This window comes from Panthera leo, chromosome B2 (assembly GCF_018350215.1).
Source record: "Panthera leo isolate Ple1 chromosome B2, P.leo_Ple1_pat1.1, whole genome shotgun sequence".
Classification (NCBI taxonomy): Eukaryota; Metazoa; Chordata; class Mammalia; order Carnivora; family Felidae; genus Panthera; species Panthera leo.
The window spans coordinates 118,122,423-118,140,254 of NC_056683.1; the positions used below are offsets into that span (position 1 = coordinate 118,122,423).

Consider the following 17,832-nt stretch of genomic DNA (forward strand, 5'->3'; position numbering starts at 1 on the left):
AAATATATATGTATACACACATATATAGTTGATAATGCTGCTATAACATGTGCATGTATCCCTTTGAATCAGTAATTTTTTTAGAGAAAGAGAGAGCATGAGCAGGGGGGAGGGGCAGATGGAGAGAGAGAAAATCTTAAGCAGGCTCCTCATTCAACGTGGAGCCTTATGTGGGACTCCATCCCACAATCCTGAGATCATGACCTGAAATCAAGAGTTGGACACTCAACTGACTGAGCCACCCAGTCACCCCCAAATCAGTAGTTTTGTATCCTTTGGGTAAATACCTAGCAGTGACATCGCTGGGTTGTAGGGTGGTTCTATTTTTAACTTTTTAAGGAACCTCCATACTGTTTTCCACAGTGGCTGCACCAGTTTGCATTCCCACCAACAGTGTATGTAAGAGGGTTCCCCTTTCTCCACACCCTTGCCAACACCTGTCGTTTCTTGTGTTGTTAAGTTTAGCCATTCTGACTGGTCAGAGCACGGTTTTCTGACAAATTTATTTTTTAAAGAAATTGTGGTAAAAACGTGTAGCATAAAATACACCATCTTAACCATTTTTAAGTGTACAACAGTATTAACTATATGAGCACTGTTGCGCAACAGATTTCTAGAACTTTCTCATCTTGCAAAACGGACACCCTGTACCCACTGAACAACAACGCCTCTTTTCTCCTTTCTGACAATTTTTCTTTTTTCAGGAAATCTCACGTGCACATCAGTATGTGAAGAGACACAGACAGTGCTGTTCTAGTCAAAGGCTGGGTGGGTGGCACCCCGTCTATTGGGCTCTCCTCTGGGTCGCTCCTCAGGCTGTGTATTCTCTGAATTCTTAGGCTTCTCAGAACTATGATGGTTTGACATCACAATTACAGATTTTGCTCTTCCCCACTATTAAGGGTTGAATTGTGTCCCCCCACATTCATATGTTGAAGCCCTTACCTCCAGTACTATAGAATGTGACCTTATTTGGAGATAGGGTCTTCACAGAAATGATCAGGTTAACATGAAGTCATTGGGGTGGGCTCTAATCCAACATGACCGGTGTTCTTATAAAAAGGGGGCTTTGTAAAGATGAAGGCAGAGATTAGAGTGATGTACCTGGAAGCCAGGGAACACCAGAGGTTTCTGGTAAACCACCAGAAGCTAGGGGAGAGAGCTGGAGCAGATTCTCTCACAGCCTTCAAGAGAACTAACCCTACTGACCCCTTCATCTTGTACTTCTAGCCTCCAGAATGAACACACTTCTGCGGTTGAAGCCACCTGTTTATTAGTGGAACCCTAACAAACTAACAGCCCACATTCACTGTCAGTGGCACTGGGGGTTGTTACCGCTGCCTGACGTAGCATCGCTAACACAGACTTAAGAGTCAGCCTGAGCAATTACAAATCCCCACGATGCAGGCGGGCCAGATCCGGGGACTCCGAGGGGGTCTGGCAGAACCAGCCAAGAGAGTCTGTGGCCTTCACACAGGATGGAGATCAAACTTGGGCTGGCAGGGAGTGAGAGCAGAGTTTATTGAAGACGTAGAGAAGATACAGGTGGAGGGTCTGGGAGACTCAGAAAGGAAAAGGAGGATGAGTCTTGTCTTTGTTTGGGATCTGGAGTTTTTACCGAGGACAGTGATCTGGTGGATGTATCCTTTCAGACAACCAGGAACTGGTCGAACAAGGACGAGTGCTCAGGTGTCCTTCACAAGTCACTTACACCCGGGAGCCAAGGGTCTTGGGGGTCAAGGTATTTGGAGTCAGTGGTCTTGAAAAACGTTCATGGCCACCTCACCCAGACACTCCTTAGATGTCACCTGTTGTGCTGGAAGACTCCAAAGAAATCATTAACTTCTTGACCTTTACGAGATGGACACACATTGAGTCATGTGTAAGGTGGGGATGCAGGTCCTAGCTAGAAGCAGGAAAGAAGCAAAGGAAAAAAAAAAGACAGTTTTTTCCCTTAGGTTTCCCTGTCTCGCCCAGAGATATGACAACTTTGAAACGCAATGCAATTAAATATTCTATCACGGAAAGTAATTAGCTCAGTGAAGAATATGTTTTGAAATTGCCCCTGAAGGGGAGCAGAGGATGCCTCCCCCAAATATTCCTCTTTGGCCTAAGGATTATCTTCAGCTGGTTATTTTGAAGAAACAGACACAGGAATAGTTCTGAAAATGGAATAGAAGTTACCCTTTTGGAAGGGACATTTACACTTCTGTCCCAGAAAGAGGATGATTACATTTCTACAAAGTCTCATCAATGTTAGGGTGTCTGGGTCACTCACTCAGTTAAGTGTCCCACTCTTGATTTTGGCTCAGGTCATGATCTCGCAGTTCCTGGATTTGAGCCCCGACGGGCTCTGTGCTGACCGTGCGGAGCCGGCTTCGGATTCTCTCTCTCCCCTTCGCTCTCTGCCCCTCTTCTGCTTGTGCGCTCTCTCTCTCTCTCTCTCTCTCTCTCCAAATAAGTAAATAAACTTACAAAAAAAAGTCTCATCAATGCAGCAGGAAAGGACTTAAATTGGCCACCATACCATGTTTACTGTGCTTTGCCTGATAACTTCCCATAAACTAGACTATTTTTCCTCCTCTATACCCAGAAGATTGCTGAATATTTATTTTTACGTGGAATTGTTTTATTTTTAATTTTTAAGTTTTTATTTAAATGCCAATTCGTTAACATACAGTGTTAACTGTATCTTAGTTTCAGGCCTGCAATATAGTGATTCAACACTTCCATACAATACTCTGTGCTCATCACTTCCTAGACATCAAGATATTCCACCACAAAATTTGCATCTTTCAAAAGTAAAAGCATTTTTCTACATAGAAAAATAACACTTTCTCATTTAAAAATATTGTTTTAAAATCTTTAGTATTATTGGGGCGCCTGGGTGGCTCAGTCGGTTAAGCGTCCGACTTCAGCTCAGGTCACGATCTCACGGTCCGTGAGTTCGAGCCCCGCGTCGGGCTCTGGGCTGATGGCTCAGAGCCTGGAGCCTGCTTCCGATTCTGTGTCTCCCTCTCTCTCTGCCCCTCCCCCGTTCATGCTCTGTCTCTCTCTGTCTCAAAAGTAAATAAAACGTTAAAAAAAAAAAAGAAAAAAATCTTTAGTATTATCAATCAACTAGTCAACATTTAAATATCCCTATATGCCCCCAAATCATATTTAACTCCAAAATAGGATCCAATTTGAGCTCAAGTATTGCAACTGATTGTTATTTCTTTAAATCTCTTAATATGACCAGTCACATTTTAATGGCATTTTCTTTCTGAAGGCAATGGCTCACAGTGAAAAAAATACCTCAGATTCTGAATTTATCTGATTGTTTCCTTGTGGTATCATTTACTTTTTCCCTATAAACTGGAGTTAGATACAAAGGCTCAATTAGATTCAACCCTTTTTGGCAACAGTACATTCTAGATGGTGTGTTTTACTTCATATTGGATCTCATCAGGAGGTTCATGATATCTGGTTGCTCACCTGTGGGATGCTGAGTGAGGCCAAATGTGGTGGCAACATTTGATCCATCCATGGTGACCAGAACTAATCCTGTGTTGTTATTTGACCCCATACACGCGTCCAGTTTCCCATTGATCAGCCTCCTACTGAGGTCAGTTCCTTGCTTGAATCAATGATTTTATTAAGTGCTGCAAAATAATGATTTCTTACTTTTATCATTTCCTATATGTTCTGTTTATTTTTCTCCTGTTAATACGTCTTTTATTACTGAGGGTTGGGGATGTCTCAGTTAGGAACTGAGAAGGATGGAGGGAAAATTCTTTTTTCTCACCTACAAGAGTTAGTTTAATAACGGTCTGGAATGGTGGAGAGATTTTTTTTTTCCTTCCCTTTTGTTAAGATCAATATAGACTTGTGGATTTTTACAAATTCAATGCATTTTAATAACTACAATCATGGGGGGGGGGGTTGTTCAAACTATCACAAATAGAACCAGTGGAAGACACTTTAAGCTGGCTCCTGGGTCTTTTTGACATGAGTCTTTAATATTTTTTTTTAATTTTTTAATGCTTATTTATTTTTGAAGGAGAATGAGACAGAGCATGAGTGGGGGAGAGTAACTCCTTAATCTTTGAAAGTTTTCTTGCTTGCTTTTGGGCACTAAATCTGTGCCTTTGGTATGAGAGACCAAAATCACTGTTCTGAGATGGCAAGATGCAAACACAGTGACGTTACATCTTGGATATTTCAGTAATGAAAGTTTAAATATATATATATATATAGATATAGATATATATATATACACACACACACACATATATAATACATATAATACATGTATATATATATATATTTAAACTTTATATATATTTAAAAAGTGAGTTCATATTAGTATTTTCAATCGAATCGTAGCAATACAGCATTTTTACCTAATTCTTTATCTCTGTCCCTTTATCTTTTATCTTACAATACAAAGAAATGCTTTTAAAAACAACACCAAAAAAAAAAACAACAGTATTACCACTAAAAAATGTTTTAAAAAACTTTTGTAGATTTCCTTCTTCTTCTTCTTCTTCTTCTTCTTCTTCTTCTTCTTCTTCTTCTTCTTCTTCTTTTCTTAGAATGCATCCCAGTAAGAATGCACAGTCAAGGTACATTATTTTAAAGTTTCTTAAAATACATCTTTCCTAGGGCGTCTGGGTGGCTCAGGCAGTTGAGCATCTGACTCTTGGTTTCAGCTCAGGTCATGATCTCACAGTTTGTGACATCGAGCCCTGTGTCATGCTCTGTGCTGACACTGCAGAGCCTGCTTGGGATTCTCTCTCTCCCTCTCTGTCTGCCTGTCCCCTTGCTCTCTCTCTCTCTCTCTCTCAAAATAAATATTTTTTAAAAATTAAAAAAAAAATTCATCTTTCCTCTGTGGAGTGACTCTAGGAATTTAATATACAATTAGGTTCATTTGTTTTGCTTTGCTTTCCACTTCAGCCATTGGGATTTACAAGAAATGCTAGTTTTAGTAGGGAGTGACTCAGAAATCAGACCCAGATGAGAAGCCTCACCTTATTCCTTGTTTCTCCCCACCCTAGGCAACCATTTTTAATGATTTCTTCTTTATCCTGCCAGTGTTCATTTTTGCAAGTGCATATTTTTTTCTTATTGCCCTCCTTTCCTACCCAAAATGTAGCATGTCGTTTATTTTTCTTCTCCCTTGCTTTTATAATAATTCTATACCCTGGGGATCTCCCCACAGTGCTGTATCTCTCCCTTTTTCTTTCTTCTTTTTTCTTTTTTAGTTTCTGAACTTTATAATTTTAATGAAACAAAACAAAAAGCAGGTCTCACAAACAGCAAAGAGGTTGTAGAATTTCCCCACATTTTTCACTTAAGACAGTGATTATGAAACCGGTGTCCAATGTAAACACGAACCACAGCTGATTTCCTTCTTGGCCATATCCATCCAGGTGGTTTGTTTTGGAGTTACTGAATACTAACTTTTTATAAGCACCAGTCATTTTTTTTTTTGAGAACCCAATTGGTTTGTCCAATAAGTAAACACTGTTTGCTGTACAGCATTTTCCTTTTTTAAAAACCACTGAGCTAAAATACAGAATGTGTATGTGTCTGGATCTGAACCAAAACTTTTAAGATCCTAATTATCCTGAAGAATACTGAAGACATTAACAGGGCATATCACATACTTGTTATATACCTCATAATGGCTAAGGCAACTATTACAGTTCTAAAGAAAACAGCATTTCATTCAGAGGCTGTCCAGAGTTTGAACTTCATCAAACTTTTCACACTTTTTCTGATTTGGAGTAGTTTCCCCAAATAAGGTCATATTATTAGAACAAAGTTTTATGCTCATGCCAAACAGGCTCTGGCATTTCAGAGATACATTTTTGTAGAGCAAGACTTCTTGCTCTGGACCCTGGAGACCATTGAGAAATTGAGAGGCCATGCTTAATGGATGCAGAGAGGAAGGGACATACTTAAGCTCACGTGACCTTGAGATAAGCACAAACAAAGCTGGAACTCGGTAGTGCTGTTCATGTACCACCTGTTCCAGAAACACATTTTGCTTAAAGAAGGGAATTATGGTCCAGTTTTGCAGTGTTAATAGCTACCAGTTTCTCAAAGATATTTTTGGTAAAGATCATTTCCTGGCTGGCAAGGAGTTAGGAAATTGGCCTCAAATTCAGATCAACTTTCTCACTGTTAGTCAAAAACAAAACAAAACACCTCAAAAAAAATGCAAAACAAGCAACAACAACAACAAAAAAAACCCACCAGCCAACAGGGGTTAAAATTGCACGATTAAGCTGGAAGGCAAATTATATGATATACAGAGAGGAATACACATCACCAAAATAGTTTTGACAGCATGAAACACTCACATTGAAACTTTTCCTCTGTATTATCCCAATTTTCATGAAAGGAAAATTGATATGTAGTTTCCTTCTTTACAGATATGAAAAAAGAAGCAAGAAGGCAAAGCCGAGAGAAACATGCTACACTGCCAAGGGCCACAGTGGCGTTTGGTTGTTTTGGTCTTTGTACCAGCAACTCCCACACCCACAGGAGAGACCCAGACCCTGCTGGACTACACGTTTTTCCTTGCAGTCCACACTCGAACAATGGACCCCACTCCTCTGGCAGCAAGTGTCTTTCCATGCCATTGCAATAACACGGCACTGCCACTGTCCGAGGGCTCTGGAAGCCTTTGTAAATGTACTGCATTAAAAGATCCACACCATTCTTGTCCAGGGATTGAACAGCCTTTTCAATATCATTAGCTTTAAAAGAGGTGCGCCCCTTCAAGACGATGCTGCCTGTTCGAGCTTTCACCGCCTGACTCTTGGTGTTGATAGGGGGATATTTCAGGGCTGCCTGTAGGGTAGCTGTCATGTTTCCTGTGATGGAGGTTAAGGGCTCTGCCTTTTTCTAACTGCATAGAGTATTGAGTTCCCTAATCCATCTTTTGAACAGTTTCACCATATTCTAGTGACTATGTATCCTCTTAAGGGTAGATAGAGCCAGAAAAATGGATTCTCATGCCCCACTCCTCTTGCAAAATGGCATTGGCATACCTCCAAGCAAGCTGAACTGGCAGACAGTGCTTGGGGAAGGAGTTCTGCATAATATCCCTTTTGATGGCAGGAGTGCGAGGCTTTTGAGCACTTCAAAGATCAGTCTATGGTGCAAAAGTGGCGTGGGTGACTATGTCATTTGCAGATTTGGTAAAGTCCACTTGGTGGCAACAGGGTGACTGGTAGCATCTGGTGCTCTGTGGGCAGTGGTCACAGGAAGGGTCCCTTCGTCAGGCCCCCTCTGCAGTGATGTTTGGGGCCGTGTGCCCAGAGCCTTGAGCCTGTTTTTCCAGCTCATCCAACGTTTCTCTGAGCTGTCTGGGAGTCTTTAACAAATTTCTTTTTCTGCTTAATTGGCCAGAGTATGTTTTTCATGCTTACAACTAAGAACTCTGACCTAAATACTCTTTATGAAAAAATAATGATTAAACAATACTAAATACAAAGAGTGAGGAAAAAGAATGTACCATCTGTCCTTACTTCATCAGTAATAAATTATCTTTGACCCACTCTCTCAGCCTGTCCTTGACATTTGTTTTATCCTCATTACTTTGCTTTAAAAAAAGAAAAGAAAGAAAAGAAAAGAAAAGAAAAGAAAAGAAAAGAAAAGAAAAGAGCAACCAAGTTTTGAATTCTCTGTCTTGCTCCTCCCTTGTACAGGATGGTAATTGGAGATATTCAACTCGATGGGGTGTAGCCTTCTACCCAATGTCAGAATTTCCTAGTCTCAATATCCTCCCCCCGCCTTCATTCTGGCAGCAAAAATGGCTTTGGGTATAGGAGATAGGAATGGGACAAAGAGTGAAACTATTGATTTTGGGGTTCCTACTGAGATTCTTCAAACCCCTCAATAAGGGAGATGTTCATCTTCAAAACACAATTTTCAATTTCAAGATCCAGATATTTTAGGGTACCAAGAAATTCAGTGAGTTGTCTGTTAGAAGTCCAAAGATCTCATCTTTGAGTATCAAGATCAAACTGGGAGAACTCACACACTAATGTTTCTGCCAAAACAGAACATGGAGGATGTCATAAGCAGAGGTGTGGGTTTTATTGTACTCTAAAGGAGACATAGCTAAGGAGGGAGTGGATCTGGAGAAGACTTGGGGTGACACAGGAGGACAGAATGAGCTTTGTAGACCCGGCTGCCCAAGAGCAGAAGCAGCCAAGAAACTAATGGAACAATGAATATCAGCAGAAGTGACCACACGACAGACCCTTGCCTGCTTCTGATACCATGATCCTTGTCACATATCATTAGCTCACTGCTCAGAACATGGGAGCTGGACTAAGAAACGTTGCTCCTATTGCCATCACCATTTATATGAATAGGCAGGAGCGCTCCTTGGTCACCACTGGAATCAAACCCCTGCCCAGTTATAATAGGTTATTGAAAAGAGGGGACGGCTGATTTCCAAGAGAACATCGGTGCACAGTGGCATCCGGGGCACACTCAGACTTCCAGGGAAGGTCAAAGTTGGGAAGGAAGCAGAACACTGGATTCTGGGAGGCTGGGGATGCCACGCCTTGCTGGTGCCTCTGAGGGGCGCCAACACTGAAGGAGCTGCAGTCAGGCTGCATAGATTCAGGAAGAAGGAAAAGGAAGGTGGGGGTGTGGGGGCTCCTATGAGGCCTGTGGGGCAGAGAGAAGACAGCACTGAACCCTCAGACACAGATCTGGGGAGTTAAAGCATAATGTGACTGGGACAAGGCTGGTAACCAGAAGCTTAATTTTCTCCTCTTTCTCTTGTGCTCTTTTCCAGCAGAGGTGGTCTCAGATGCTCTCCGTGACTCCCTAACCATCCAGCTTATGCCTAACCATCCCCCTTGAGGCTGGGACCCCTTCCAACTGGCTCCATGAGCCTCACTACCTTTGTTTTTCATCTCTTGATTCCCACCCACTAGTCTGTAATGCTCGGGCCACTTTTGAGGGTTAACATACAAGCTTAAAAATAAAAATATTTGGGAATTAATACCTTTCCCCCCACCCCACCCCCCACATAGATTGTAAGCTCCTTTGAGATACGAACCCACCTTCTACAAGATGCCTTATATTATGTACTACACAAACAGGATAGTCAAATATTAACTGACTGACATCTATTTCCCTTAATTCTGATGGGAATGTTCACGGCTCTGTCCTCAGCGTCACTGGTGACAATATCAAACAGCACTAGATGTTCCAAACGTGTTTGTTTTTCTTTCCCAAGAGGACTACCTTACACTCCCCAGAGTAGTTCACCTGGTGGCTTACCAAACCACAGCCTTGTCCAATAAAGTCATCTGGCAAATGACGTCACAGATACTGAAGCTAATAACCTTTAGGACAAGCCAAGATTTCTGGCTTGACTGCTGGCTTGAAGTATCTGCAGCCCTTGTTCATATTTTCTTACCTTCGTTCCACATTTAATTTTATTAAAAACATTGTATTGATTGGCAAACTAATGAGGTTTAATAAAATACTATATGTAAACACTTGACCCAGCTTAGACACTAACCAAGCTCTCCCATTGTGAGCTATTCTTGTTACCGAATCTTCAGAGAAATGATTTTATTCATTATTCTCTCATGTAGCCATTTACCACACCAGATGAGAAAGCAAGGACTAGTTGTTGAACTTGGCTTGATTTGATATTTTTTTGCTTGATGCATTTTTAATGTATTCCCCCCTCTTCTTTTCTCTGCATTTTCTACCTTCTAAAGTGGTCACAAATATTAGCACGGTAAGAACAATATGAAAAGAAACTACCTTCTCTGTGCATTATTCATGGCCTTCATTACTCAGAAAGGACTGGCCTAGTTTTCTATTTCCACAGGGACATTTTGCACAGCTCACATGCAGTGTGACTGTTAGCAGTCATGACAGGTAATACTTTATTCCTCTAGATCCAGACATCCACACACCCTAAAACTTAATAAAAAGCTGAAGCCCCTCTTGGGAAATTGATTTACAAGAAATTTACTGTCTATTTGGGTATTATGCCTATTCTGTGATGGATCTCTCAGGACCCTCTGATGGGACTTAAGTCAGTAAAACATGTAGGGGACACTTTCCGGTATTGAACTTGCTTCTCCTCTACTCAAAGAGGTAGTGTGACCCTTTCCTACCTGGGAGCTCTAAATGATGACTGCTGATGACAGTGTTAGCCCGGTCCAACGGTTCTAAATTTTCATCTGTCTCCAAATCACCTGGGAAGTTTGAGAAGAGTCATAACCCAGGTCTCTCTACTTCTGCCCTCACCTTTACACACAGGTTTTAACGCACTAGGTCAGGGAGGTGGTCCCAGGAAGCAGTGCACCAGGTCACTCGTTGGCAGGCAGTGCCCAGAACAGTGTGAGGAGTGCTGGTAGATGCCGTTCACAGGTTTTTTCATTCAGTGAGCGTTTACTGAGTGTTCAGGGTAAAACTGGATATCATGAGCGAAAACTATGCATTCCGTGTAGGAGACAAAAGATACAAAGTACTGATGAGTAGAGGGTCTGCAAAACATGTTCACCTCCATTTTTTCCCCTCCGTGTCACATACGTGAGAGGCAGTGATTGGTGTTTCCATTTTACAGAGGAAATAACGTAAGTCATTTCTCCCAGGTTCTATGGCTGCTAGGTGATAGACATAGATAATATCCAGGACTTTTGACCACTGGGGATAGAAGGAAGAAAACTTTAATGATAGGTACACTAACCCTCTGAAAGACAAGGGCATCAAGCTGTGCTGACACAAAGGTCCATTGCTATGTTTACCACAGGGAAAAATTGGAAACAATCTAAATAAGGATTTGGTTAAAAGAATCCAAGTATTGTCTATTCACACAATGGAATACTCTGCAGTCTTTCAAAAGGAAAAGGTAGATCTTTATTAATGGAAAACATGTTTGTGATGCATTGTAAAGTTTTAAAAGAAACCACAGAACTCCATGTACAGAGTGATCAATTTTATGCATAAACTATGCATGTATTTAAAATTCTTTGAGGCCCCCCCAATGTTTACAGCAGCACTATCAACAATAGCCAAATTAGGGAAAGAGCCCAAATGTCCATCAACTGATGAACGGATGAAGAAGATGTGGTATGTGTAATGGAATATTATTCAGAAACCAAAAAAAAATGAAATCTTGCCATTTGCAACAATGTGGATGGAATTAGAATGTATCATGCTAAGCAAAATAAGTCAAAGAAAGGCAAATACCATATGATTTCACTCAAGTGTGTAATTTAAGAAACAAAATAGATGAACATAAGAGAAGGGAAGGAAAAATAAGATAAAAACAGAGAGGGAGGCAAACCATAAGAGACTTAAATACAGAGGACAAACTGAGGGTTGCTGGAGGGGTGTTGGGTGGGGGGATGTGCCAAATGGGTGATGGGTACTAAGGAGGGCACATGTTGGGATGAGCACTGGGTGTTATGTGTAAGTGATGAAACACTAATGCTGAAAACTAATGAAACACTAATACTGAAACCAACACTACACTGTATGTTAACTAACTTGAATTTAAATAAGCAAATTAAAAAACTAAAATTCTTTGAGGCCATTTCCGTCTACACATTGAGAGAGAGAGAAAGTGAGAGAGAGAGCACTATGGAGAGAGAGAGTGAGCGAGAGCACTATGAAAGGTGCAGATTACTGCTATATTTTTTGGCACCCTGGTGAATAGTTGCCATTGTAAAAATACTAGTCAATAGAGCCTTCACTTGACCCTTTATGGAACAAGAGATAATTTCTCTAAGTTGTATGTAAATCTGAGACATATTTGGTATAGAAAGAACTGCATTAGGGGTTTTGGCCATTGGTTAGGGTCTCTTCTCCTTAGAATCACAGCTCTGTGGGAGCCTGGGTGGCTCAGTTAGTTAAGTGTCCGACTCTTGATTTTGGTTCGGGTCATGATCTCAAGGTTCTTGAGTTTGAGCCTCACATTGGTTTCTGCACTGACCATGTAGAACTGGTTGGGATTCTCTCTCTCTCTCTCTCTCTCTCTCTGCCCTTCTCCTATTCTTGCTCTCTCAAAATAAATAAATAAATAAATAAATAACAAACTTTAAAAAATCACTTTTTTTAACATTTAAAACAATTTTTAATGTTTATTTTATTATTTTTGAGAGAGAGAGAGAGAGTGTGAGCGGGGGTGGGGGGGGGCAGAGAGCAAGAGAGACACAGAATCTGAAGCAGACTCCAGGCTCTAAGCTGTCAAGCACAGAGCCCAATGTGGGACTCGAGCTCACAAACTGTGAGATCATGACCTGAGTCGAAATCGGACACTTAACCAACTGAGCCACCCAGGTGCCCCTCACAACTTTTTTCTTAACTATAATTATAATGCTATTCTATTTCATATGCTGTAACAGAGTAACATTAATGTATGTACCCAAAACAGCAATAAAATGAAGGTATTAGTTTATAAGAGCCAAGCATTGTAAAAAAAATTTTTTAAATTGTCATATACTTTGCAAAGGGAAATGCATTTAGGAAGAAGATTGTCTTTTGAAGGTGAATCTTTGACTCTTGAAAGGCAAGCACTGGCTGGAAGAAAGGAAAAAAAAATAAAAACACATATGTGAAAAATAGTCAAAGAAGTTTTCCAATTCACAACTACAGAGTGCAATAAGATGATACTTTATTGACGTTTCCTTGTATGCTTTTCCAGAATTGGGTAATGTGTATTATCATTATCATTCTACTTTTAGCCCATCATGGTATGCCTTTCCTGGGCAGGTCCTAGGGGGACAAAGATGACAAGATAATATCTCTGCCTTGGGGAGTCAAGAGTCTTACCCTTTATTTTTCAACCTGCAATAAATTCTGTTCCAGGTAAAACAAGCGTGGGCAGAACAAATGATGGGCAAAGGCTCTTAGGTGAAGAGTCTCATGTCTTTAGTGGCTGATTTATTATTTTTAACAAGATGAAATGATTTTTTGTGCTTGTGAATACTGAAGTTTGTTTTTTTTTTTTTTGAAAACAAAAGATTACTTTTTTTTTTTTTTTTTTTTTTTTTTTTTTTACTCTTCATGAAAACAAAGCCTAAAGGAAAATAACACTTAATTCTCATTAGAGTGTCTTATCACATTTCTAGGTCATGGGCCCCCCATCCACGCCCCCTTAAGAATCTGATGAAGATAAGGAACTGTCCTCGAACAAACCCATGAACTATTGCAGCTAGTTTTAGGAGCTCAAGAATGACCAAACCTATCCACGGACACCAGGAAATCAATTCTGTTCTAGAAGGCTGTACTTTTCAAATGTAAATCTGATACTCTTCAGCTATTTTTAGAGCACCTATACTATGAAAAAGCACTATGTTAGATGTAGGGTTGTAATCTGCTTTAACAAGCCCTTCAAGTGATTCGTCAGAAGTGTCAGCATGCTGAAGTTTGGTATCCACTAGCCTAAACCAAAATATGCCGTACGGAGGCCCTGGCCCCTGGAGGTGAGTTTTTACCTATTTGGTCTGATGTGGGGAGCCAGTCATTGGTATTCCTAAAACATCTCCAGGAAATCCCCATATGCAACATAGTTGAGACTTATTGGTTTAACGACTGGAATGTGCCTTCTGTTCCTGATAAACACCCATAGCCCCAAAAGGAAAAAAATCCATGGTCTACACCTGGTATGGCTCCCAGCATGCATGCACTGTGGCTCCAGGCTAGGAGCCTTAAAGGACTAGGCAGCCCTGCTTCCATCACAGGGCACTTTGGAAGCTGTGTCCCGACGCCCCACCTCCCCTGGACTAATTCACCCTTCAAGCGCAGGAGCTCCAAATCCCGCTTTCTAGTTAATTAATAAATATTAATTTCTCTTTTGGGTTTTTTTTTTTTAATGAAAAAGATAAAAGACAATTTCTGAATTGTCTGTATGAAACTTGAGGATAGGAACTCAATTCTGTGGGTGGAGGCTCTTACCTTCCAATTGCTGTCCCTAGCAACAAATAGATCAATTTTTGTTACTGATCAGCCTCTCTGCTAACAGCTTCTGTTAAGACATCTATTTCACAATGAATGGAGAAATCTTTGCTTTGAAGAGATCGTAGGCTTTTGATTTACATGACAGGCAACTTTTGCAAGTCACTGCCCTCTGGAATATCTGCAAGGGGTCACAAACATCAGATAAAAGTCACTGCCCTTCCTATTAGAGTGATCTTTATTAAATAATGGGATATATCTATTATGATAAAATAATAATAGCCACCATTTTATTGAGCAATTAGTATAGATAGCCACTGCATTGGGCATATTGCATACATTATTTAATATATTTTTCACAAGAATTACTCAGAGTTATTATTCCCATTTTGTAGATGTTGTTCAAGGTCAAACGTTCAGCATGCAAACCCGGACCTTTCTGATTCTAGAGTCTATGGACTTCTCCCCACGTTGCATGATCCTCTCTCTGATTGCAATGCACAGAGCCCTCACAGTCATATGCTTCCTAAATGACCCCGGGGAAAGACTCATATGACAGAACTCCAAACTCCTCTTGTAAGAGCACCCTTAAACTGTTTGAGAAATTACTTGCACCACTGCTCACCATCTCCCAGTTCTAGTTGCTGTGAGAGCTGCCTCCAGTTTAAGCTGGGAAAACATTCTTATTTGATAGGAGATTTATCTTGGCATTTGTATGGAGAGCCTGTAGAATGGATGGACTCATACGGTCATCTAAGACTGCACTGAAGTCACATAGAATAAAATACCTCTCTAAGAATGATCTGCTTTCTTTGGTAAGTTGAAGAAAAGTTAAACACATTGTTTAAGCAACCAACTATCCATTTAGGGCCCGATGGATGTGATATGTCTTTATATTAAAGAGAATAAACATACATTTGCCAAATCTTCACTTGGCTTGGTTACATGATCCTGACATGACAACAGCCTGTGGGAAGAGTTTCAGGTGAAACAGAATTTTGGCACGTGCTTGCTGTTTAACAACACCATGGTTCTTGCAAGTAACACAGATCCTAACGACTTACTTGCCTTAGAACAAAATCGTCACATTGTGTTCTTCAGGCAAAAGCAATAGGTGCAAAGTCTTTATTTTACAGAATTTCACACTTACACCTCTATTCTCTGTGAAGTCTGAAGGACCACTTGTAAAGCCTCCAGAAGCCCTTCGGTCCCATCAGGTTAATTACTGGTTCACATGTGGGAGATGCACAAACAGTTCTGCATTTCCCTGCCCAAGGCTGCTTCACTCCTGGTATGTTGCAAATCTGATTTATGAATGATAATTTTTAACCTCTAGCTTTATCATGTTGGATTATACAAGTGCATTTCATCAGAAGGGAAAATAGAAAATAATAAAATGACCATCTCAGGGGAAAGGGAAGGCTTCAAGGGAAAATGGTATAAATGACTTTAGCCCACATTGCTTATTTCATCACAACCATGGTCTCTAAATGCTCATGCTTCATGCTGGCCTGGAAATGCCAAATGTTTAAGAAAGAGATGATGTTGTGCTTGCTAGGAATATTGCTTTCTTCATCCACATGTGAATGTTGATTTATTACATCAACAAACATTTTCAGAAAATCAGAGTTTTTAATCCATGAAACATTTAATCCGTCAGGAACCAAAGTTCTTGGTACAAGTAAAAAGAGAAATGACTAAATTCAGCAGTTATTATATCAAATGCCACTGCCATTTTATTTAAATTTATTCCTAGAAGATCAGATATTGAAATAACTTTTAATTCTCAGTATTTTTTGTTTTTTAAGAGAGAGAGAGAGAGAGAGAGAGAGCACGAGTGGGAGAGAAGGGCAGAGGGAGAGAGACAGAGTCTTGAGCAGGCATGGAGCCCGACTTGGGGTTTGATTCCACAACCCTGGGATTATGACCTGAGATGAAATCAAGAGTGGGATACTCAACTGGCTGAGCCCCTCAGAAGCCCTATCAGTATTTTTAACAGTAGTGAAGAGTGATATAATCTAAATAGTCATTATTCAAATTAATTATGGTATTTAATAAGTATTATTTGATAGAATATTCAAATATTTTTAAAAAATTCTTCCAATAATTTTTAATAATATGACATATGTTCAGAAAATAAATCCTTGAGGAAAAAAATCAAGGTATAAAATTGTTCCCAAAAAGCAAAATTGTCCCCCCCAAACAAAAATATGTAAATATGCAAAATATTAGAACATAATAGAGCAGAATATTAGGAGTATTTACCTATGAGAGCTAGGGTTGTGGGTAATGTTCATTTGCTTCACGTTTTCAATATTGTAGATATATTAAAATAAGTACATATCCATTTTTTTAATAAGAAGAAATATTATTTTGGTCTATCAGCAGGAGGAAAATTAAAATTCTGAGGAATCTCAGAAATCATCCAGTGAATAACTAAGAGTTAACTAACTCAAATGATAAATACCCCAGTCAGTCTCATTAAAGATATTCATATTTATACTTAATACCAAAAAGGCCATATATGAAAGACCCACAGCTAATATCAACCTCAATGGGGAAAAGCTCAAGGTTTCCCCCTAAGGTCAAGAACATGACAGGAATGTCCACTCTCACCACTATTGTTCAACATAGTGTTGAAAGACCTAGCCTCAGCAATCAGACTACAAAAATAAATCAAAGACAAATCAGCAAGGAAGAAGTCAAACTTCCACTCTTTGCAGATGACATGATACTCTATGTGGAAAACCTTAAAGATTCCACCAAAACAAAAAACAAAACAGAAAAAACAAAAATGCTAGAACTGATACATGAATTCAGCAAAGTCACAGGATATAAAATCAACGTACAGAAATCGGTTGCATTTCTATACACCAATAATGAAGCAGCAGAAAGAGAAATTAAGGAATCTATCCCATTTACAATTGCACCCCAAACCATAAAGTACCTAGGAATAAACCTAACCAAAGAGATAAAAGATCTATATGCTGAAAACTGTAGAAAGCTTATGAAATAAATTGAAGAAGACACAAAGAAATGGAAAAACATTCCATGCTCATGGATTGGAAGAACAAATATCGTTAAGATGTCGATCCTATACAAAGCATTCTACACATTCAGTGCAATCTCTATCAAAACACCACCAGTATTCTTCACAGAGCTAGAATAAATAATTTTATTTTTCTAACGTTTGTATGGAACCAGAAAAGACCCTGAAGAACCAAAGCAATCCTGAGAAAGAAAACCAAAGCTAGAGGCATCACAATTCCAGATTTCAAGCTGTACTACAAAGCTGTAATCATCAAGACAGTATGGTACTGGCACAAAAACAGACACATAGATCAATGGAATAGAAAAGAGAACCCAGAAATGGACCCACAAACGTACGGCCAATTAATCTTTGACAAAGCAGGAAAGAATATCCAACAGAAGTCTCTTTAGCAAATGGTGCTGGCAAAACTGGACAGCGACATGCAGAAGAATTCTTACACTGTACACAAAAATAAACTCAAAATGGATGAAAGACCTAAATATAAGACAAGAAACCATCAAAATCCTAGAGGAGAAAAGAGTCAACAACCTTTTTCACCTTGCTCACAGCAACTTCCTACTAGACATTCTACAGAGGCAAGGGAAACAAAAGCAAAAACGAACTATTGGGACCTTATCAAGATAAAAATATTCTGCACAGCAAAGGAAACAAGCAACAAAACTAAACAGCAACCTATGAAATAGGAGAAGATATTTGCAAATGACATATCAGATAAAGGGTTAATATCCAAAATCTATAAAGAACTTATCAAACTCAATACCCAAAAAACAAATAATTGAGTGAAGAAATGGGCAAAAGATATGAATAGACAGTTTTCCAAAGAAGACATCCAGATGGCC

At 39.7% G+C, this 17,832-nt stretch overlaps 1 pseudogene; it reads right to left on the reverse strand.

Annotated features, from left to right (window-relative positions):
• Positions 1 to 6,559: 6,559 nt before the first annotated feature.
• On the reverse strand, positions 6,560 to 11,980 carry LOC122220765 (annotated as a pseudogene).
• Positions 11,981 to 17,832: the final 5,852 nt, after the last annotated feature.